Source organism: Salminus brasiliensis, chromosome 20, assembly GCF_030463535.1.
Source record: "Salminus brasiliensis chromosome 20, fSalBra1.hap2, whole genome shotgun sequence".
NCBI lineage: Eukaryota > Metazoa > Chordata > Actinopteri > Characiformes > Bryconidae > Salminus > Salminus brasiliensis.
This window is the reverse complement of record NC_132897.1, coordinates 27,828,042-27,852,426: the sequence shown is the minus strand read 5'-3', so window position 1 is coordinate 27,852,426 and position 24,385 is coordinate 27,828,042.

The following is a 24,385-nucleotide window of genomic DNA, read 5'->3' as shown; positions in this document are numbered from 1 at the left end:
AAAAGGGTTAAGATGTTTATGGAAATATCCATGGAGACCATCCCAAAGTGGAACATTAATTATTTCATACAAAGAGTAAGTGCTTCTCTTTGGGGTAGTCTAAATGGTATGCTTGTCCCATTATCTTAAAGCTCACAGAAATTAATTCATATTGAGCGAAGACTGGAGAATTTAGCTAGTTTACATTGAAACTGTCTCCTCGCGATATTTGATTCAGTGAAACGACATTATGAGGAAAGATATCTGTCTATAGAGTCAAGCATATTAGAATCTAGCAGTTACATTATGTCTAGGTACAAAGCAGTCTTTCCTATTGCTAGAATGGTGAAGATGCTTCAGTTCCAGTGGCACAATGGGATTGTAAATGGGGAGGATATGTTAATACCTTCTATGTATAGACATATCTCAGAATATTTCAAATTAAAACAGTTAATACTGTGTTTTGGAATTATCATTGTAGAATCGGTTCTAGAATGAACTCCAGTTTTACTCAACCTGATAGTACCAGGTGTGTGAAACCCTGAGGAAATGTAATCTTAATATTTCAGGTGGAACTTGAAGGTTCCACTATCAGAGAAAGTGTTTGATCAAACCAATGTCACACTTGATACTTTAACAATAGTGCTGACCTTTGAGTAGTATTTGGTAAGTGCTATTTGTTGGGGTAGTTTTAAGTGACTCAAGCAACCAAAGATTTATCTTATGTTTCTTTATGGATTAGTGCAAATATGTGTATGAGTGCCTTCCTGTAAGTGTGAAGTGCCCCTCTAATTGGAATTCACAAGAATCCACTATTGTGATGTCACATTGTGATATTACAGGGGAGGAGTTGTGAATGACTTCAATTCATAGTAAGCTTTCAGAAAGTTTAAGTAGCAACAGTTTGGGCAGTTTTTGTCAGAAACATCTGCTGCAGTAGTGTGGCCAGTTACAGGAATTAGCAGAGCACCAAGTAAGTAAAGTCAGAAAACTTTTGTTCATAATATTTCAAATGAAATTCCAATTACACTAAATGTCTGGTAAAATGACTGTCACAATTGATACTCTAACAATTGCACTGACCTTTGCATAGTAACTAGTAAGTGCTATTTGTTGGGGTAGTTTGAAGTGACTCTAGCAACAACAGACATTTGGATAATAGATCTATGCACAGTTTTATCTCTGAGTGCCACTCTAACTGTAGCAATCTTACCTACATTGCAATGTAAGTGCTAACAAGTTGGGGCATCACTTGAAGTCTAACGTCAAAAAGTGCAGGATGAATGTCTGAAAGTTGCCCAATCCTTGAAAATGTTTAGTTTCACATCTTGAAAACATCTGCTACAACTGTAGCATTTAATCCACACAAAAGGGTTAAGATGTTTATGGAAATATCCATGGAGACCATCCCAAAGTGGAACATTAATTATTTCATACAAAGAGTAAGTGCTTCTCTTTGGGGTAGTCTAAATGGTATGCTTGTCCCATTATCTTAAAGCTCACAGAAATGAATTCATATTGAGCGAAGACTGGAGAATTTAGCTAGTTTACATTGAAACTTTCTCCTCGCGATATTTGATTCAGTGAAACGACATTATGAGGAAAGATATCTGTCTATAGAATCAAGCATATTAGAATCTAGCAGTTACATTATGTCTAGGTACAAAGCAGTCTTTCCTATTGCTAGAATGGTGAAGATGCTTCAGTTCCAGTGGCACAATGGGATTGTAAATGGGGAGGATATGTTAATACCTTCTATGTATAGACATATCTCAGAATATTTCAAATTAAAACATTTAATACTGTGTTTTGGAATTATCATTGTAGAATCGGTTCTAGAATGAACTCCAGTTTTACTCAACCCGATAGTACCAGGTGTGTGAAACCCTGAGGAAATGTAATCTTAATATTTCAGGTGGAACTTGAAGGTTCCACTATCAGAGAAAGTGTTTGATCAAACCAATGTCACACTTGATACTTTAACAATAGTGCTGACCTTTGAGTAGTATTTGGTAAGTGCTATTTGTTGGGGTAGTTTTAAGTGACTCAAGCAACCAAAGATTTATCTTATGTTTCTTTATGGATTAGTGCAAATATGTGTATGAGTGTCTTCCTGTAAGTGTGAAGTGCCCCTCTAATTGGAATTCACAAGAATCCACTATTGTGATGTCACATTGTGATATTACAGGGGAGGAGCTGTGAATGACTTCAATTCATAGTAAGCTTTCAGAAAGTTTAAGTAGAAACAGTTTGGGCAGTTTTTGTCAGAAACATCTGCTGCAGTAGTGTGGCCAGTTACAGGAATTAGCAGAGCACCAAGTAAGTAAAGTCAGAAAACTTTTGTTCATAATATTTCAAATGAAATTCCAATTACACTAAATGTCTGGTAAAATGACTGTCACAATTGATACTCTAACAATTGCACTGACCTTTGCATAGTAACTAGTAAGTGCTATTTGTTGGGGTAGTTTGAAGTGACTCTAGCAACAACAGACATTTGGATAATAGATCTATGCACAGTTTTATCTCTGAGTGCCACTCTAACTGTAGCAATCTTACCTACATTGCAATGTAAGTGCTAACAAGTTGGGGCATCACTTGAAGTCTAACGTCAAAAAGTGCAGGATGAATGTCTGAAAGTTGCCCAATCCTTGAAAATGTTTAGTTTCACATCTTGAAAACATCTGCTACAACTGTAGCATTTAATCCACACAAAAGGGTTAAGATGTTTATGGAAATATCCATGGAGACCATCCCAAAGTGGAACATTAATTATTTCATACAAAGAGTAAGTGCTTCTCTTTGGGGTAGTCTAAATGGTATGCTTGTCCCATTATCTTAAAGCTCACAGAAATGAATTCATATTGAGCGAAGACTGGAGAATTTAGCTAGTTTACATTGAAACTGTCTCCTCGCGATATTTGATTCAGTGAAATGACATTATGAGGAAAGATATCTGTCTATAGAATCAATCATATTAGAATCTAGCAGTTACATTATGTCTAGGTACAAAGCAGTCTTTCCTATTGCTAGAATGGTGAAGATGCTTCAGTTCCAGTGGCACAATGGGATTGTAAATGGGGAGGATATGTTAATACCTTCTATGTATAGACATATCTCAGAATATTTCAAATTAAAACATTTAATACTGTGTTTTGGAATTATCATTGTAGAATCGGTTCTAGAATGAACTCCAGTTTTACTCAACCTGATAGTACCAGGTGTGTGAAACCCTGAGGAAATGTAATCTTAATATTTCAGGTGGAACTTGAAGGTTCCACTATCAGAGAAAGTGTTTGATCAAATCAATGTCACACTTGATACTTTAACAATAGTGCTGACCTTTGAGTAGTATTTGGTAAGTGCTATTTGTTGGGGTAGTTTTAAGTGACTCAAGCAACCAAAGATTTATCTTTTGTTTCTTTATGGATTAGTGCAAATATGTGTATGAGTGCCTTCCTGTAAGTGTGAAGTGCCCCTCTAATTGGAATTCACAAGAATCCACTATTGTGATGTCACATTGTGATATTACAGGGGAGGAGCTGTGAATGACTTCAATTCATAATAAGCTTTCAGAAAGTTTAAGTAGCAACAGTTTGGGCAGTTTTTGTCAGAAACATCTGCTGCAGTAGTGTGGCCAGTTACAGGAATTAGCAGAGCACCAAGTAAGTAAAGTCAGAAAACTTTTGTTCATAATATTTCAAATGAAATTCCAATTACACTAAATGTCTGGTAAAATGACTGTCACAATTGATACTCTAACAATTGCACTGACCTTTGCATAGTAACTAGTAAGTGCTATTTGTTGGGGTAGTTTGAAGTGACTCTAGCAACAACAGACATTTGGATAATAGATCTATGCACAGTTTTATCTTTGAGTGCCACTCTAACTGTAGCAATCTTACCTACATTGCAATGTAAGTGCTAACAAGTTGGGGCATCACTTGAAGTCTAACGTCAAAAAGTGCAGGATGAATGTCTGAAAGTTGCCCAATCCTTGAAAATGTTTAGTTTCACATCTTGAAAACATCTGCTACAACTGTAGCATTTAATCCACACAAAAGGGTTAAGATGTTTATGGAAATATCCATGGAGACCATCCCAAAGTGGAACATTAATTATTTCATACAAAGAGTAAGTGCTTCTCTTTGGGGTAGTCTAAATGGTATGCTTGTCCCATTATCTTAAAGCTCACAGAAATGAATTCATATTGAGCGAAGACTGGAGAATTTAGCTAGTTTACATTGAAACTTTCTCCTCGCAATATTTGATTCAGTGAAACGACATTATGAGGAAAGATATCTGTCTATAGAATCAAGCATATTAGAATCTAGCAGTTACATTATGTCTAGGTACAAAGCAGTCTTTCCTATTGCTAGAATGGTGAAGATGCTTCAGTTCCAGTGGCACAATGGGATTGTAAATGGGGAGGATATGTTAATACCTTCTATGTATAGACATATCTCAGAATATTTCAAATTAAAACATTTAATACTGTGTTTTGGAATTATCATTTTAGAATCGGTTCTAGAATGAATCCCAGTTTTACTCAACCTGATAGTACCAGGTGTGTGAAACCCTGAGGAAATGTAATCTTAATATTTCAGGTGGAACTTGAAGGTTCCACTATCAGAGAAAGTGTTTGATCAAACCAATGTCACACTTGATACTTTAACAATAGTGCTGACCTTTGAGTAGTATTTGGTAAGTGCTATTTGTTGGGGTAGTTTTAAGTGACTCAAGCAACCAAAGATTTATCTTATGTTTCTTTATGGATTAGTGCAAATATGTGTATGAGTGCCTTCCTGTAAGTGTGAAGTGCCCCTCTAATTGGAATCCAGAAGAATCCACTATTGTGATGTCACATTGTGATATTACAGGGGAGGAGCTGTGAATGACTTCAATTCATAGTAAGCTTTCAGAAAGTTTAAGTAGCAACAGTTTGGGCAGTTTTTGTGAGAAACATCTGCTGCAGTAGTGTGGCCAGTTACAGGAATTAGCAGAGCACCAAGTAAGTAAAGTCAGAAAACGTTTGTTCATAATATTTCAAATGAAATTCCAATTACACTAAATGTCTGGTAAAATGACTGTCACAATTGATACTCTAACAATTGCACTGACCTTTGCATAGTAACTAGTAAGTGCTATTTGTTGGGGTAGTTTGAAGTGACTCTAGCAACAACAGACATTTGGATAATAGATCTATGCACAGTTTTATCTTTGAGTGCCACTCTAACTGTAGCAATCTTACCTACATTGCAATGTAAGTGCTAACAAGTTGGGGCATCACTTGAAGTCTAACGTCAAAAAGTGCAGGATGAATGTCTGAAAGTTGCCCAATCCTTGAAAATGTTTAGTTTCACATCTTGAAAACATCTGCTACAACTGTAGCATTTAATCCACACAAAAGGGTTAAGATGTTTATGGAAATATCCATGGAGACCATCCCAAAGTGGAACATTAATTATTTCATACAAAGAGTAAGTGCTTCTCTTTGGGGTAGTCTAAATGGTATGCTTGTCCCATTATCTTAAAGCTCACAGAAATGAATTCATATTGAGCGAAGACTGGAGAATTTAGCTAGTTTACATTGAAACTTTCTCCTCGCAATATTTGATTCAGTGAAACGACATTATGAGGAAAGATATCTGTCTATAGAATCAAGCATATTAGAATCTAGCAGTTACATTATGTCTAGGTACAAAGCAGTCTTTCCTATTGCTAGAATGGTGAAGATGCTTCAGTTCCAGTGGCACAATGGGATTGTAAATGGGGAGGATATGTTAATACCTTCTATGTATAGACATATCTCAGAATATTTCAAATTAAAACATTTAATACTGTGTTTTGGAATTATCATTTTAGAATCGGTTCTAGAATGAATCCCAGTTTTACTCAACCTGATAGTACCAGGTGTGTGAAACCCTGAGGAAATGTAATCTTAATATTTCAGGTGGAACTTGAAGGTTCCACTATCAGAGAAAGTGTTTGATCAAACCAATGTCACACTTGATACTTTAACAATAGTGCTGACCTTTGAGTAGTATTTGGTAAGTGCTATTTGTTGGGGTAGTTTTAAGTGACTCAAGCAACCAAAGATTTATCTTATGTTTCTTTATGGATTAGTGCAAATATGTGTATGAGTGCCTTCCTGTAAGTGTGAAGTGCCCCTCTAATTGGAATCCAGAAGAATCCACTATTGTGATGTCACATTGTGATATTACAGGGGAGGAGCTGTGAATGACTTCAATTCATAGTAAGCTTTCAGAAAGTTTAAGTAGCAACAGTTTGGGCAGTTTTTGTGAGAAACATCTGCTGCAGTAGTGTGGCCAGTTACAAGAATTAGCAGAGCACCAAGTAAGTAAAGTCAGAAAACTTTTGTTCATAATATTTCAAATGAAATTCCAATTACACTAAATGTCTGGTAAAATGACTGTCACAATTGATACTCTAACAATTGCACTGACCTTTGCATAGTAACTAGTAAGTGCTATTTGTTGGGGTAGTTTGAAGTGACTCTAGCAACAACAGACATTTGGATAATAGATCTATGCACAGTTTTATCTTTGAGTGCCACTCTAACTGTAGCAATCTTACCTACATTGCAATGTAAGTGCTAACAAGTTGGGGCATCACTTGAAGTCTAACGTCAAAAAGTGCAGGATGAATGTCTGAAAGTTGCCCAATCCTTGAAAATGTTTAGTTTCACAGCTTGAAAACATCTGCTACAACTGTAGCATTTAATCCACACAAAAGGGTTAAGATGTTTATGGAAATATCCATGGAGACCATCCCAAAGTGGAACATTAATTATTTCATACAAAGAGTAAGTGCTTCTCTTTGGGGTAGTCTAAATGGTATGCTTGTCCCATTATCTTAAAGCTCACAGAAATGAATTCATATTGAGCGAAGACTGGAGAATTTAGCTAGTTTACATTGAAACTTTCTCCTCGCAATATTTGATTCAGTGAAACGACATTATGAGGAAAGATATCTGTCTATAGAATCAAGCATATTAGAATCTAGCAGTTACATTATGTCTAGGTACAAAGCAGTCTTTCCTATTGCTAGAATGGTGAAGATGCTTCAGTTCCAGTGGCACAAGGGGATTGTAAATGGGGAGGATATGTTAATACCTTCTATGTATAGACATATCTCAGAATATTTCAAATTAAAACATTTAATACTGTGTTTTGGAATTATCATTTTAGAATCGGTTCTAGAATGAATCCCAGTTTTACTCAACCTGATAGTACCAGGTGTGTGAAACCCTGAGGAAAAGTAATCTTAATATTTCAGGTGGAACTTGAAGGTTCCACTATCAGAGAAAGTGTTTGATCAAACCAATGTCACACTTGATACTTTAACAATAGTGCTGACCTTTGAGTAGTATTTGGTAAGTGCTATTTGTTGGGGTAGTTTTAAGTGACTCAAGCAACCAAAGATTTATCTTTTGTTTCTTTATGGATTAGTGCAAATATGTGTATGAGTGCCTTCCTGTAAGTGTGAAGTGCCCCTCTAATTGGAATTCACAAGAATCCACTATTGTGATGTCACATTGTGATATTACAGGGGAGGAGCTGTGAATGACTTCAATTCATAATAAGCTTTCAGAAAGTTTAAGTAGCAACAGTTTGGGCAGTTTTTGTCAGAAACATCTGCTGCAGTAGTGTGGCCAGTTACAGGAATTAGCAGAGCACCAAGTAAGTAAAGTCAGAAAACTTTTGTTCATAATATTTCAAATGAAATTCCAATTACACTAAATGTCTGGTAAAATGACTGTCACAATTGATACTCTAACAATTGCACTGACCTTTGCATAGTAACTAGTAAGTGCTATTTGTTGGGGTAGTTTGAAGTGACTCTAGCAACAACAGACATTTGGATAATAGATCTATGCACAGTTTTATCTTTGAGTGCCACTCTAACTGTAGCAATCTTACCTACATTGCAATGTAAGTGCTAACAAGTTGGGGCATCGCTTGAAGTCTAACGTCAAAAAGTGCAGGATGAATGTCTGAAAGTTGCCCAATCCTTGAAAATGTTTAGTTTCACATCTTGAAAACATCTGCTACAACTGTAGCATTTAATCCACACAAAAGGGTTAAGATGTTTATGGAAATATCCATGGAGACCATCCCAAAGTGGAACATTAATTATTTCATACAAAGAGTAAGTGCTTCTCTTTGGGGTAGTCTAAATGGTATGCTTGTCCCATTATCTTAAAGCTCACAGAAATGAATTCATATTGAGCGAAGACTGGAGAATTTAGCTAGTTTACATTGAAACTTTCTCCTCGCAATATTTGATTCAGTGAAACGACATTATGAGGAAAGATATCTGTCTATAGAATCAAGCATATTAGAATCTAGCAGTTACATTATGTCTAGGTACAAAGCAGTCTTTCCTATTGCTAGAATGGTGAAGATGCTTCAGTTCCAGTGGCACAATGGGATTGTAAATGGGGAGGATATGTTAATACCTTCTATGTATAGACATATCTCAGAATATTTCAAATTAAAACATTTAATACTGTGTTTTGGAATTATCATTTTAGAATCGGTTCTAGAATGAATCCCAGTTTTACTCAACCTGATAGTACCAGGTGTGTGAAACCCTGAGGAAATGTAATCTTAATATTTCAGGTGGAACTTGAAGGTTCCACTATCAGAGAAAGTGTTTGATCAAACCAATGTCACACTTGATACTTTAACAATAGTGCTGACCTTTGAGTAGTATTTGGTAAGTGCTATTTGTTGGGGTAGTTTTAAGTGACTCAAGCAACCAAAGATTTATCTTATGTTTCTTTATGGATTAGTGCAAATATGTGTATGAGTGCCTTCCTGTAAGTGTGAAGTGCCCCTCTAATTGGAATCCAGAAGAATCCACTATTGTGATGTCACATTGTGATATTACAGGGGAGGAGCTGTGAATGACTTCAATTCATAGTAAGCTTTCAGAAAGTTTAAGTAGCAACAGTTTGGGCAGTTTTTGTGAGAAACATCTGCTGCAGTAGTGTGGCCAGTTACAGGAATTAGCAGAGCACCAAGTAAGTAAAGTCAGAAAACTTTTGTTCATAATATTTCAAATGAAATTCCAATTACACTAAATGTCTGGTAAAATGACTGTCACAATTGATACTCTAACAATTGCACTGACCTTTGCATAGTAACTAGTAAGTGCTATTTGTTGGGGTAGTTTGAAGTGACTCTAGCAACAACAGACATTTGGATAATAGATCTATGCACAGTTTTATCTTTGAGTGCCACTCTAACTGTAGCAATCTTACCTACATTGCAATGTAAGTGCTAACAAGTTGGGGCATCACTTGAAGTCTAACGTCAAAAAGTGCAGGATGAATGTCTGAAAGTTGCCCAATCCTTGAAAATGTTTAGTTTCACATCTTGAAAACATCTGCTACAACTGTAGCATTTAATCCACACAAAAGGGTTAAGATGTTTATGGAAATATCCATGGAGACCATCCCAAAGTGGAACATTAATTATTTCATACAAAGAGTAAGTGCTTCTCTTTGGGGTAGTCTAAATGGTATGCTTGTCCCATTATCTTAAAGCTCACAGAAATGAATTCATATTGAGCGAAGACTGGAGAATTTAGCTAGTTTACATTGAAACTTTCTCCTCGCAATATTTGATTCAGTGAAACGACATTATGAGGAAAGATATCTGTCTATAGAATCAAGCATATTAGAATCTAGCAGTTACATTATGTCTAGGTACAAAGCAGTCTTTCCTATTGCTAGAATGGTGAAGATGCTTCAGTTCCAGTGGCACAATGGGATTGTAAATGGGGAGGATATGTTAATACCTTCTATGTATAGACATATCTCAGAATATTTCAAATTAAAACATTTAATACTGTGTTTTGGAATTATCATTTTAGAATCGGTTCTAGAATGAATCCCAGTTTTACTCAACCTGATAGTACCAGGTGTGTGAAACCCTGAGGAAATGTAATCTTAATATTTCAGGTGGAACTTGAAGGTTCCACTATCAGAGAAAGTGTTTGATCAAACCAATGTCACACTTGATACTTTAACAATAGTGCTGACCTTTGAGTAGTATTTGGTAAGTGCTATTTGTTGGGGTAGTTTTAAGTGACTCAAGCAACCAAAGATTTATCTTATGTTTCTTTATGGATTAGTGCAAATATGTGTATGAGTGCCTTCCTGTAAGTGTGAAGTGCCCCTCTAATTGGAATCCAGAAGAATCCACTATTGTGATGTCACATTGTGATATTACAGGGGAGGAGCTGTGAATGACTTCAATTCATAGTAAGCTTTCAGAAACTTTAAGTAGCAACAGTTTGGGCAGTTTTTGTGAGAAACATCTGCTGCAGTAGTGTGGCCAGTTACAGGAATTAGCAGAGCACCAAGTAAGTAAAGTCAGAAAACTTTTGTTCATAATATTTCAAATGAAATTCCAATTACACTAAATGTCTGGTAAAATGACTGTCACAATTGATACTCTAACAATTGCACTGACCTTTGCATAGTAACTAGTAAGTGCTATTTGTTGGGGTAGTTTGAAGTGACTCTAGCAACAACAGACATTTGGATAATAGATCTATGCACAGTTTTATCTTTGAGTGCCACTCTAACTGTAGCAATCTTACCTACATTGCAATGTAAGTGCTAACAAGTTGGGGCATCACTTGAAGTCTAACGTCAAAAAGTGCAGGATGAATGTCTGAAAGTTGCCCAATCCTTGAAAATGTTTAGTTTCACAGCTTGAAAACATCTGCTACAACTGTAGCATTTAATCCACACAAAAGGGTTAAGATGTTTATGGAAATATCCATGGAGACCATCCCAAAGTGGAACATTAATTATTTCATACAAAGAGTAAGTGCTTCTCTTTGGGGTAGTCTAAATGGTATGCTTGTCCCATTATCTTAAAGCTCACAGAAATGAATTCATATTGAGCGAAGACTGGAGAATTTAGCTAGTTTACATTGAAACTTTCTCCTCGCAATATTTGATTCAGTGAAACGACATTATGAGGAAAGATATCTGTCTATAGAATCAAGCATATTAGAATCTAGCAGTTACATTATGTCTAGGTACAAAGCAGTCTTTCCTATTGCTAGAATGGTGAAGATGCTTCAGTTCCAGTGGCACAAGGGGATTGTAAATGGGGAGGATATGTTAATACCTTCTATGTATAGACATATCTCAGAATATTTCAAATTAAAACATTTAATACTGTGTTTTGGAATTATCATTTTAGAATCGGTTCTAGAATGAATCCCAGTTTTACTCAACCTGATAGTACCAGGTGTGTGAAACCCTGAGGAAAAGTAATCTTAATATTTCAGGTGGAACTTGAAGGTTCCACTATCAGAGAAAGTGTTTGATCAAACCAATGTCACACTTGATACTTTAACAATAGTGCTGACCTTTGAGTAGTATTTGGTAAGTGCTATTTGTTGGGGTAGTTTTAAGTGACTCAAGCAACCAAAGATTTATCTTTTGTTTCTTTATGGATTAGTGCAAATATGTGTATGAGTGCCTTCCTGTAAGTGTGAAGTGCCCCTCTAATTGGAATCCAGAAGAATCCACTATTGTGATGTCACATTGTGATATTACAGGGGAGGAGCTGTGAATGACTTCAATTCATAGTAAGCTTTCAGAAAGTTTAAGTAGCAACAGTTTGGGCAGTTTTTGTCAGAAACATCTGCTGCAGTAGTGTGGCCAGTTACAGGAATTAGCAGAGCACCAAGTAAGTAAAGTCAGAAAACTTTTGTTCATAATATTTCAAATGAAATTCCAATTACACTAAATGTCTGGTAAAATGACTGTCACAATTGATACTCTAACAATTGCACTGACCTTTGCATAGTAACTAGTAAGTGCTATTTGTTGGGGTAGTTTGAAGTGACTCTAGCAACAACAGACATTTGGATAATAGATCTATGCACAGTTTTATCTCTGAGTGCCACTCTAACTGTAGCAATCTTACCTACATTGCAATGTAAGTGCTAACAAGTTGGGGCATCACTTGAAGTCTAACGTCAAAAAGTGCAGGATGAATGTCTGAAAGTTGCCCAATCCTTGAAAATGTTTAGTTTCACAGCTTGAAAACATCTGCTACAACTGTAGCATTTAATCCACACAAAAGGGTTAAGATGTTTATGGAAATATCCATGGAGACCATCCCAAAGTGGAACATTAATTATTTCATACAAAGAGTAAGTGCTTCTCTTTGGGGTAGTCTAAATGGTATGCTTGTCCCATTATCTTAAAGCTCACAGAAATTAATTCATATTGAGCGAAGACTGGAGAATTTAGCTAGTTTACATTGAAACTTTCTCCTCGCAATATTTGATTCAGTGAAACGACATTATGAGGAAAGATATCTGTCTATAGAATCAAGCATATTAGAATCTAGCAGTTACATTATGTCTAGGTACAAAGCAGTCTTTCCTATTGCTAGAATGGTGAAGATGCTTCAGTTCCAGTGGCACAATGGGATTGTAAATGGGGAGGATATGTTAATACCTTCTATGTATAGACATATCTCAGAATATTTCAAATTAAAACATTTAATACTGTGTTTTGGAATTATCATTTTAGAATCGGTTCTAGAATGAACTCCAGTTTTACTCAACCTGATAGTACCAGGTGTGTGAAACCCTGAGGAAATGTAATCTTAATATTTCAGGTGGAACTTGAAGGTTCCACTATCAGAGAAAGTGTTTGATCAAACCAATGTCACACTTGATACTTTAACAATAGTGCTGACCTTTGAGTAGTATTTGGTAAGTGCTATTTGTTGGGGTAGTTTTAAGTGACTCAAGCAACCAAAGATTTATCTTATGTTTTTTTATGGATTAGTGCAAATATGTGTATGAGTGCCTTCCTGTAAGTGTGAAGTGCCCCTCTAATTGGAATTCACAAGAATCCACTATTGTGATGTCACATTGTGATATTACAGGGGAGGAGCTGTGAATGACTTCAATTCATAGTAAGCTTTCAGAAAGTTTAAGTAGCAACAGTTTGGGCAGTTTTTGTCAGAAACATCTGCTGCAGTAGTGTGGCCAGTTACAGGAATTAGCAGAGCACCAAGTAAGTAAAGTCAGAAAACTTTTGTTCATAATATTTCAAATGAAATTCCAATTACACTAAATGTCTGGTAAAATGACTGTCACAATTGATACTCTAACAATTGCACTGACCTTTGCATAGTAACTAGTAAGTGCTATTTGTTGGGGTAGTTTGAAGTGACTCTAGCAACAACAGACATTTGGATAATAGATCTATGCACAGTTTTATCTCTGAGTGCCACTCTAACTGTAGCAATCTTACCTACATTGCAATGTAAGTGCTAACAAGTTGGGGCATCACTTGAAGTCTAACGTCAAAAAGTGCAGGATGAATGTCTGAAAGTTGACCAATCCTTGAAAATGTTTAGTTTCACATCTTGAAAACATCTGCTACAACTGTAGCATTTAATCCACACAAAAGGGTTAAGATGTTTATGGAAATATCCATGGAGACCATCCCAAAGTGGAACATTAATTATTTCATACAAAGAGTAAGTGCTTCTCTTTGGGGTAGTCTAAATGGTATGCTTGTCCCATTATCTTAAAGCTCACAGAAATGAATTCATATTGAGCGAAGACTGGAGAATTTAGCTAGTTTACATTGAAACTTTCTCCTCGCGATATTTGATTCAGTGAAACGACATTATGAGGAAAGATATCTGTCTATAGAATCAAGCATATTAGAATCTAGCAGTTACATTATGTCTAGGTACAAAGCAGTCTTTCCTATTGCTAGAATGGTGAAGATGCTTCAGTTCCAGTGGCACAATGGGATTGTAAATGGGGAGGATATGTTAATACCTTCTATGTATAGACATATCTCAGAATATTTCAAATTAAAACATTTAATACTGTGTTTTGGAATTATCATTGTAGAATCGATTCTAGAATGAACTCCAGTTTCACTCAACGTGATAGTACCAGGTGTGTGAAACCCTGAGGAAATGTAATCTTAATATTTCAGGTGGAACTTGAAGGTTCCACTATCAGAGAAAGTGTTTGATCAAACCAATGTCACACTTGATACTTTAACAATAGTGCTGACCTTTGAGTAGTATTTGGTAAGTGCTATTTGTTGGGGTAGTTTTAAGTGACTCAAGCAACCAAAGATTTATCTTATGTTTCTTTATGGATTAGTGCAAATATGTGTATGAGTGCCTTCCTGTAAGTGTGAAGTGCCCCTCTAATTGGAATCCAGAAGAATCCACTATTGTGATGTCACATTGTGATATTACAGGGGAGGAGCTGTGAATGACTTCAATTCATAGTAAGCTTTCAGAAAGTTTAAGTAGCAACAGTTTGGGCAGTTTTTGTCAGAAACATCTGCTGCAGTAGTGTGGCCAGTTACAGGAATTAGCAGAGCACCAAGTAAGTAAAGTCAGAAAACTTTTGTTCATAATATTTCAAATGAAATTCCAATTACACTAAATGTCTGGTAAAATGACTGTCACAATTGATACTCTAACAATTGCACTGACCTTTGCATAGTAACTAGTAAGTGCTATTTGTTGGGGTAGTTTGAAGTGACTCTAGCAACAACAGACATTTGGATAATAGATCTATGCACAGTTTTATCTTTGAGTGCCACTCTAACTGTAGCAATCTTACCTACATTGCAATGTAAGTGCTAACAAGTTGGGGCATCACTTGAAGTCTAACGTCAAAAAGTGCAGGATGAATGTCTGAAAGTTGCCCAATCCTTGAAAATGTTTAGTTTCACATCTTGAAAACATCTGCTAACACTGTAGCATTTAATCCACACAAAAGGGTTAAGATGTTTATGGAAATATCCATGGAGACCATCCCAAAGTGGAACATTAATTATTTCATACAAAGAGTAAGTGCTTCTCTTTGGGGTAGTCTAAATGGTATGCTTGTCCCATTATCTTAAAGCTCACAGAAATGAATTCATATTGAGCGAAGACTGGAGAATTTAGCTAGTTTACATTGAAACTTTCTCCTCGCAATATTTGATTCAGTGAAACGACATTATGAGGAAAGATATCTGTCTATAGAATCAAGCATATTAGAATCTAGCAGTTACATTATGTCTAGGTACAAAGCAGTCTTTCCTATTGCTAGAATGGTGAAGATGCTTCAGTTCCAGTGGCACAATGGGATTGTAAATGGGGAGGAAATGTTAATACCTTCTATGTATAGACATATCTCAGAATATTTCAAATTAAAACATTTAATACTGTGTTTTGGAATTAGCATTTTAGAATCGGTTCTAGAGTGAATCCCAGTTTTACTCAACCTGATAGTACCAGGTGTGTGAAACCCTGAGGAAATGTAATCTTAATATTTCAGGTGGAACTTGAAGGTTCCACTATCAGAGAAAGTGTTTGATCAAACCAATGTCACACTTGATACTTTAACAATAGTGCTGACCTTTGAGTAGTATTTGGTAAGTGCTATTTGTTGGGGTAGTTTTAAGTGACTCAAGCAACCAAAGATTTATCTTATGTTTCTTTATGGATTAGTGCAAATATGTGTATGAGTGCCTTCCTGTAAGTGTGAAGTGCCCCTCTAATTGGAATCCAGAAGAATCCACTATTGTGATGTCACATTGTGATATTACAGGGGAGGAGCTGTGAATGACTTCAATTCATAGTAAGCTTTCAGAAAGTTTAAGTAGCAACAGTTTGGGCAGTTTTTGTCAGAAACATCTGCTGCAGTAGTGTGGCCAGTTACAGGAATTAGCAGAGCACCAAGTAAGTAAAGTCAGAAAACTTTTGTTCATAATATTTCAAATGAAATTCCAATTACACTAAATGTCTGGTAAAATGACTGTCACAATTGATACTCTAACAATTGCACTGACCTTTGCATAGTAACTAGTAAGTGCTATTTGTTGGGGTAGTTTGAAGTGACTCTAGCAACAACAGACATTTGGATAATAGATCTATGCACAGTTTTATCTTTGAGTGCCACTCTAACTGTAGCAATCTTACCTACATTGCAATGTAAGTGCTAACAAGTTGGGGCATCACTTGAAGTCTAACGTCAAAAAGTGCAGGATGAATGTCTGAAAGTTGCCCAATCCTTGAAAATGTTTAGTTTCACAGCTTGAAAACATCTGCTACAACTGTAGCATTTAATCCACACAAAAGGGTTAAGATGTTTATGGAAATATCCATGGAGACCATCCCAAAGTGGAACATTAATTATTTCATACAAAGAGTAAGTGCTTCTCTTTGGGGTAGTCTAAATGGTATGCTTGTCCCATTATCTTAAAGCTCACAGAAATGAATTCATATTGAGCGAAGACTGGAGAATTTAGCTAGTTTACATTGAAACTTTCTCCTCGCAATATTTGATTCAGTGAAACGACATTATGAGGAAAGATATCTGTCTATAGAATCAAGCATATTAGAATCTAGCAGTTACATTATGTCTAGGTACAAAGCAGTCTTTCCTATTGCTAGAATGGTGAAGATGCTTCAGTTCCAGTGGCACAATGGGATTGTAAATGGGGAGGATATTTTAATACCTTCTATGTATAGACATATCTCAGAATATTTCAAATTAAAACATTTAATACTGTGTTTTGGAATTATCATTTTAGAATCGGTTCTAGAATGAACTCCAGTTTTACTCAACCTGATAGTACCAGGTGTGTGAAACCCTGAGGAAATGTAATCTTAATATTTCAGGTGGAACTTGAAGGTTCCACTATCAGAGAAAGTGTTTGATCAAACCAATGTCACACTTGATACTTTAACAATAGTGCTGACCTTTGAGTAGTATTTGGTAAGTGCTATTTGTTGGGGTAGTTTTAAGTGACTCAAGCAACCAAAGATTTATCTTATGTTTTTTTATGGATTAGTGCAAATATGTGTATGAGTGCCTTCCTGTAAGTGTGAAGTGCCCCTCTAATTGGAATTCACAAGAATCCACTATTGTGATGTCACATTGTGATATTACAGGGGAGGAGCTGTGAATGACTTCAATTCATAGTAAGCTTTCAGAAAGTTTAAGTAGCAACAGTTTGGGCAGTTTTTGTCAGAAACATCTGCTGCAGTAGTGTGGCCAGTTACAGGAATTAGCAGAGCACCAAGTAAGTAAAGTCAGAAAACTTTTGTTCATAATATTTCAAATGAAATTCCAATTACACTAAATGTCTGGTAAAATGACTGTCACAATTGATACTCTAACAATTGCACTGACCTTTGCATAGTAACTAGTAAGTGCTATTTGTTGGGGTAGTTTGAAGTGACTCTAGCAACAACAGACATTTGGATAATAGATCTATGCACAGTTTTATCTCTGAGTGCCACTCTAACTGTAGCAATCTTACCTACATTGCAATGTAAGTGCTAACAAGTTGGGGCATCACTTGAAGTCTAACGTCAAAAAGTGCAGGATGAATGTCTGAAAGTTGCCCAATCCTTGAAAATGTTTAGTTTCACATCTTGAAAACATCTGCTACAACTGTAGCATTTAATCCACACAAAAGGGTTAAGATGTTTATGGAAATATCCATGGAGACCATCCCAAAGTGGAACATTAATTATTTCATACAAAGAGTAAGTGCTTCTCTTTGGGGTAGTCTAAATGGTATGCTTGTCCCATTATCTTAAAGCTCACAGAAATGAATTCATATTGAGCGAAGACTGGAGAATTTAGCTAGTTTACATTGAAACTTTCTCCTCGCGATATTTGATTCAGTGAAACGACATTATGAGGAAAGATATCTGTCTATAGAATCAAGCATATTAGAATCTAGCAGTTACATTATGTCTAGGTACAAAGCAGTCTTTCCTATTGCTAGAATGGTGAAGATGCTTCAGTTCCAGTGGCACAATGGGATTGTAAATGGGGAGGATATGTTAATACCTTCTATGTATAGACATATCTCAGAATATTTCAAATTAAAACATTTAATACTGTGTTTTGGAATTATCATTGTAGAATCGGTTCTAGAATGAACTCCAGTTTCACTCAACGTGATAGTACCAGGTGTGTGAAACCCTGAGGAAATGTAATCTTAATATTTCAGGTGGAACTTGAAGGTTCCACTATCAGAGAAAGTGTTTGATCAAACCAATGTCACACTTGATACTTTAACAATAGTGCTGACCGTTGAGTAGTATTTGGTAAGTGCTATTTGTTGGGGTAGTTTTAAGTGACTCAAGCAACCAAAGATTTATCTTTTGTTTCTTTATGGATTAGTGCAAATATGTGTATGAGTGCCTTCCTGTAAGTGTGAAGTGCCCCTCTAATTGGAATTCACAAGAATCCACTATTGTGATGTCACATTGTGATATTACAGGGGAGGAGCTGTGAATGACTTCAATTCATAGTAAGCTTTCAGAAAGTTTAAGTAGCAACAGTTTGGGCAGTTTTTGTCAGAAACATCTGCTGCAGTAGTGTGGCCAGTTACAGGAATTAGCAGAGCACCAAGTAAGTAAAGTCAGAAAACTTTTGTTCATAATATTTCAAATGAAATTCCAATTACACTAAATGTCTGGTAAAATGACTGTCACAATTGATACTCTAACAATTGCACTGACCTTTGCATAGTAACTAGTAAGTGCTATTTGTTGGGGTAGTTTGAAGTGACTCTAGCAACAACAGACATTTGGATAATAGATCTATGCACAGTTTTATCTCTGAGTGCCACTCTAACTGTAGCAATCTTACCTACATTGCAATGTAAGTGCTAACAAGTTGGGGCATCACTTGAAGTCTAACGTCAAAAAGTGCAGGATGAATGTCTGAAAGTTGCCCAATCCTTGAAAATGTTTAGTTTCACATCTTGAAAACATCTGCTACAACTGTAGCATTTAATCCACACAAAAGGGTTAAGATGTTTATGGAAATATCCATGGAGACCATCCCAAAGTGGAACATTAATTATTTCATACAAAGAGTAAGTGCTTCTCTTTGGGGTAGTCTAAATGGTATGCTTGTCCCATTATCTTAAAGCTCACAGAAATGAATTCATATTGAGCGAAGACTGGAGAATTTAGCTAGTTTACATTGAAACTTTCTCCTCGCGATATTTGATTCAGTGAAACGACATTATGAGGAAAGATATCTGTCTATAGAATCAAGCATATTAGAATCTAGCAGTTACATTATGTCTAGGTACAAAGCAGTCTTTCCTATTGCTAGAATGGTGAAGATGCTTCAGTTCCAGTGGCACAATGGGATTGTAAATGGGGAGGATATGTTAATACCTTCTATGTATAGACATATCTCAGAATATTTCAAATTAAAACATTTAATACTGTGTTTTGGAATTATCATTGTAGAATCGGTTCTAGAATGAACTCCAGTTTCACTCAACGTGATAGTACCAGGTGTGTGAAACCCTGAGGAAATGTAATCTTAATATTTCAGGTGGAACTTGAAGGTTCCACTATCAGAGAAAGTGTTTGATCAAACCAATGTCACACTTGATACTTTAACAATAGTGCTGACCGTTGAGTAGTATTTGGTAAGTGCTATTTGTTGGGGTAGTTTTAAGTGACTCAAGCAACCAAAGATTTATCTTTTGTTTCTTTATGGATTAGTGCAAATATGTGTATGAGTGCCTTCCTGTAAGTGTGAAGTGCCCCTCTAATTGGAATTCACAAGAATCCACTATTGTGATGTCACATTGTGATATTACAGGGGAGGAGCTGTGAATGACTTCAATTCATAGTAAGCTTTCAGAAAGTTTAAGTAGCAACAGTTTGGGCAGTTTTTACCAGAAACATCTGCTGCAGTAGTGTGGCCAGTTACAGGAATTAGCAGAGCACCAAGTAAGTAAAGTCAGAAAACTTTTGTTCATAATATTTCAAATGAAATTCCAATTACACTAAATGTCTGGTAAAATGACTGTCACAATTGATACTCTAACAATTGCACTGACCTTTGCATAGTAACTAGTAAGTGCTATTTGTTGGGGTAGTTTGAAGTGACTCTAGCAACAACAGACATTTGGATAATAGATCTATGCACAGTTTTATCTCTGAGTGCCACTCTAACTGTAGCAATCTTACCTACATTGCAATGTAAGTGCTAACAAGTTGGGGCATCACTTGAAGTCTAACGTCAAAAAGTGCAGGATGAATGTCTGAAAGTTGCCCAATCCTTGAAAATGTTTAGTTTCACATCTTGAAAACATCTGCTACAACTGTAGCATTTAATCCACACAAAAGGGTTACGATGTTTATGGAAATATCCATGGAGACCATCCCAAAGTGGAACATTAATTATTTCATACAAAGAGTAAGTGCTTCTCTTTGGGGTAGTCTAAATGGTATGCTTGTCCCATTATCTTAAAGCTCACAGAAATGAATTCATATTGAGCGAAGACTGGAGAATTTAGCTAGTTTACATTGAAACTTTCTCCTCGCGATATTTGATTCAGTGAAACGACATTATGAGGAAAGATATCTGTCTATAGAATCAAGCATATTAGAATCTAGCAGTTACATTATGTCTAGGTACAAAGCAGTCTTTCCTATTGCTAGAATGGTGAAGATGCTTCAGTTCCAGTGGCACAATGGGATTGTAAATGGGGAGGATATGTTAATACCTTCTATGTATAGACATATCTCAGAATATTTCAAATTAAAACATTTAATACTGTGTTTTGGAATTATCATTTTAGAATCGGTTCTAGAATGAATCCCAGTTTTACTCAACCTGATAGTACCAGGTGTGTGAAACCCTGAGGAAATGTAATCTTAATATTTCAGGTGGAACTTGAAGGTTCCACTATCAGAGAAAGTGTTTGATCAAACCAATGTCACACTTGATACTTTAACAATAGTGCTGACCTTTGAGTAGTATTTGGTAAGTGCTATTTGTTGGGGTAGTTTTAAGTGACTCAAGCAACCAAAGATTTATCTTATGTTTCTTTATGGATTAGTGCAAATATGTGTATGAGTGCCTTCCTGTAAGTGTGAAGTGCCCCTCTAATTGGAATCCAGAAGAATCCACTATTGTGATGTCACATTGTGATATTACAGGGGAGGAGCTGTGAATGACTTCAATTCATAGTAAGCTTTCAGAAAGTTTAAGTAACAACAGTTTGGGCAGTTTTTGTCAGAAACATCTGCTGCAGTAGTGTGGCCAGTTACAGGAATTAGCAGAGCACCAAGTAAGTAAAGTCAGAAAACTTTTGTTCATAATATTTCAAATGAAATTCCAATTACACTAAATGTCTGGTAAAATGACTGTCACAATTGATACTCTAACAATTGCACTGACCTTTGCATAGTAACTAGTAAGTGCTATTTGTTGGGGTAGTTTGAAGTGACTCTAGCAACAACAGACATTTGGATAATAGATCTATGCACAGTTTTATCTTTGAGTGCCACTCTAACTGTAGCAATCTTACCTACATTGCAATGTAAGTGCTAACAAGTTGGGGCATCACTTGAAGTCTAACGTCAAAAAGTGCAGGATGAATGTCTGAAAGTTGCCCAATCCTTGAAAATGTTTAGTTTCACAGCTTGAAAACATCTGCTACAACTGTAGCATTTAATCCACACAAAAGGGTTAAGATGTTTATGGAAATATCCATGGAGACCATCCCAAAGTGGAACATTAATTATTTCATACAAAGAGTAAGTGCTTCTCTTTGGGGTAGTCTAAATGGTATGCTTGTCCCATTATCTTAAAGCTCACAGAAATGAATTCATATTGAGCGAAGACTGGAGAATTTAGCTAGTTTACATTGAAACTTTCTCCTCGCGATACTTGATTCAGTGAAACGACATTATGAGGAAAGATATCTGTCTATAGAATCAAGCATATTAGAATCTAGCAGTTACATTATGTCTAGGTACAAAGCAGTCTTTCCTATTGCTAGAATGGTGAAGATGCTTCAGTTCCAGTGGCACAATGGTATTGTAAATGGGGAGGATATGTTAATACCTTCTATGTATAGACATATCTCAGAATATTTCAAATTAAAACAGTTAATACTGTGTTTTGGAATTATCATTGTAGAATCGGTTCTAGAATGAACTCCAGTTTTACTCAACCTGATAGTACCAGGTGTGTGAAACCCTGAGGAAATGTAATCTTAATATTTCAGGTGGAACTTGAAGGTTCCACTATCAGAGAAAGTGTTTGATCAAACCAATGTCACACTTGATACTTTAACAATAGTGCTGACCTTTGAGTAGTATTTGGTAAGTGCTATTTGTTGGGGTAGTTTTAAGTGACTCAAGCAACCAAAGATTTATCTTATGTTTCTTTATGGATTAGTGCAAATATGTGTATGAGTGCCTTCCTGTAAGTGTGAAGTGCCCCTCTAATTGGAATTCACAAGAATCCACTATTGTGATGTCACATTGTGATATTACAGGGGAGGAGTTGTGAATGACTTCAATTCATAGTAAGCTTTCAGAAAGTTTAAGTAGCAACAGTTTGGGCAGTTTTTGTCAGAAACATCTGCTGCAGTAGTGTGGCCAGTTACAGGAATTAGCAGAGCACCAAGTAAGTAAAGTCAGAAAACTTTTGTTCATAATATTTCAAATGAAATTCCAATTACACTAAATGTCTGGTAAAATGACTGTCACAATTGATACTCTAACAATTGCACTGACCTTTGCATAGTAACTAGTAAGTGCTATTTGTTGGGGTAGTTTGAAGTGACTCTAGCAACAACAGACATTTGGATAATAGATCTATGCACAGTTTTATCTCTGAGTGCCACTCTAACTGTAGCAATCTTACCTACATTGCAATGTAAGTGCTAACAAGTTGGGGCATCACTTGAAGTCTAACGTCAAAAAGTGCAGGATGAATGTCTGAAAGTTGCCCAATCCTTGAAAATGTTTAGTTTCACATCTTGAAAACATCTGCTACAACTGTAGCATTTAATCCACACAAAAGGGTTAAGATGTTTATGGAAATATCCATGGAGACCATCCCAAAGTGGAACATTAATTATTTCATACAAAGAGTAAGTGCTTCTCTTTGGGGTAGTCTAAATGGTATGCTTGTCCCATTATCTTAAAGCTCACAGAAATGAATTCATATTGAGCGAAGACTGGAGAATTTAGCTAGTTTACATTGAAACTTTCTCCTTGCGATATTTGATTCAGTGAAACGACATTATGAGGAAAGATATCTGTCTATAGAATCAAGCATATTAGAATCTAGCAGTTACATTATGTCTAGGTACAAAGCAGTCTTTCCTATTGCTAGAATGGTGAAGATGCTTCAGTTCCAGTGGCACAATCGGATTGTAAATGGGGAGGATATGTTAATACCTTCTATGTATAGACATATCTCAGAATATTTCAAATTAAAACATTTAATACTGTGTTTTGGAATTATCATTGTAGAATCGGTTCTAGAATGAACTCCAGTTTTACTCAACCCGATAGTACCAGGTGTGTGAAACCCTGAGGAAATGTAATCTTAATATTTCAGGTGGAACTTGAAGGTTCCACTATCAGAGAAAGTGTTTGATCAAACCAATGTCACACTTGATACTTTAACAATAGTGCTGACCTTTGAGTAGTATTTGGTAAGTGCTATTTGTTGGGGTAGTTTTAAGTGACTCAAGCAACCAAAGATTTATCTTATGTTTCTTTATGGATTAGTGCAAATATGTGTATGAGTGTCTTCCTGTAAGTGTGAAGTGCCGCTCTAATTGGAATTCACAAGAATCCACTATTGTGATGTCACATTGTGATATTACAGGGGAGGAGCTGTGAATGACTTCAATTCATAGTAAGCTTTCAGAAAGTTTAAGTAGCAACAGTTTGGGCAGTTTTTGTCAGAAACATCTGCTGCAGTAGTGTGGCCAGTTACAGGAATTAGCAGAGCACCAAGTAAGTAAAGTCAGAAAACTTTTGTTCATAATATTTCAAATGAAATTCCAATTACACTAAATGTCTGGTAAAATGACTGTCACAATTGATACTCTAACAATTGCACTGACCTTTGCATAGTAACTAGTAAGTGCTATTTGTTGGGGTAGTTTGAAGTGACTCTAGCAACAACAGACATTTGGATAATAGATCTATGCACAGTTTTATCTCTGAGTGCCACTCTAACTGTAGCAATCTTACCTACATTGCAATGTAAGTGCTAACAAGTTGGGGCATCACTTGAAGTCTAACGTCAAAAAGTGCAGGATGAATGTCTGAAAGTTGCCCAATCCTTGAAAATGTTTAGTTTCACATCTTGAAAACATCTGCTACAACTGTAGCATTTAATCCACACAAAAGGGTTAAGATGTTTATGGAAATATCCATGGAGACCATCCCAAAGTGGAACATTAATTATTTCATACAAAGAGTAAGTGCTTCTCTTTGGGGTAGTCTAAATGGTATGCTTGTCCCATTATCTTAAAGCTCACAGAAATGAATTCATATTGAGC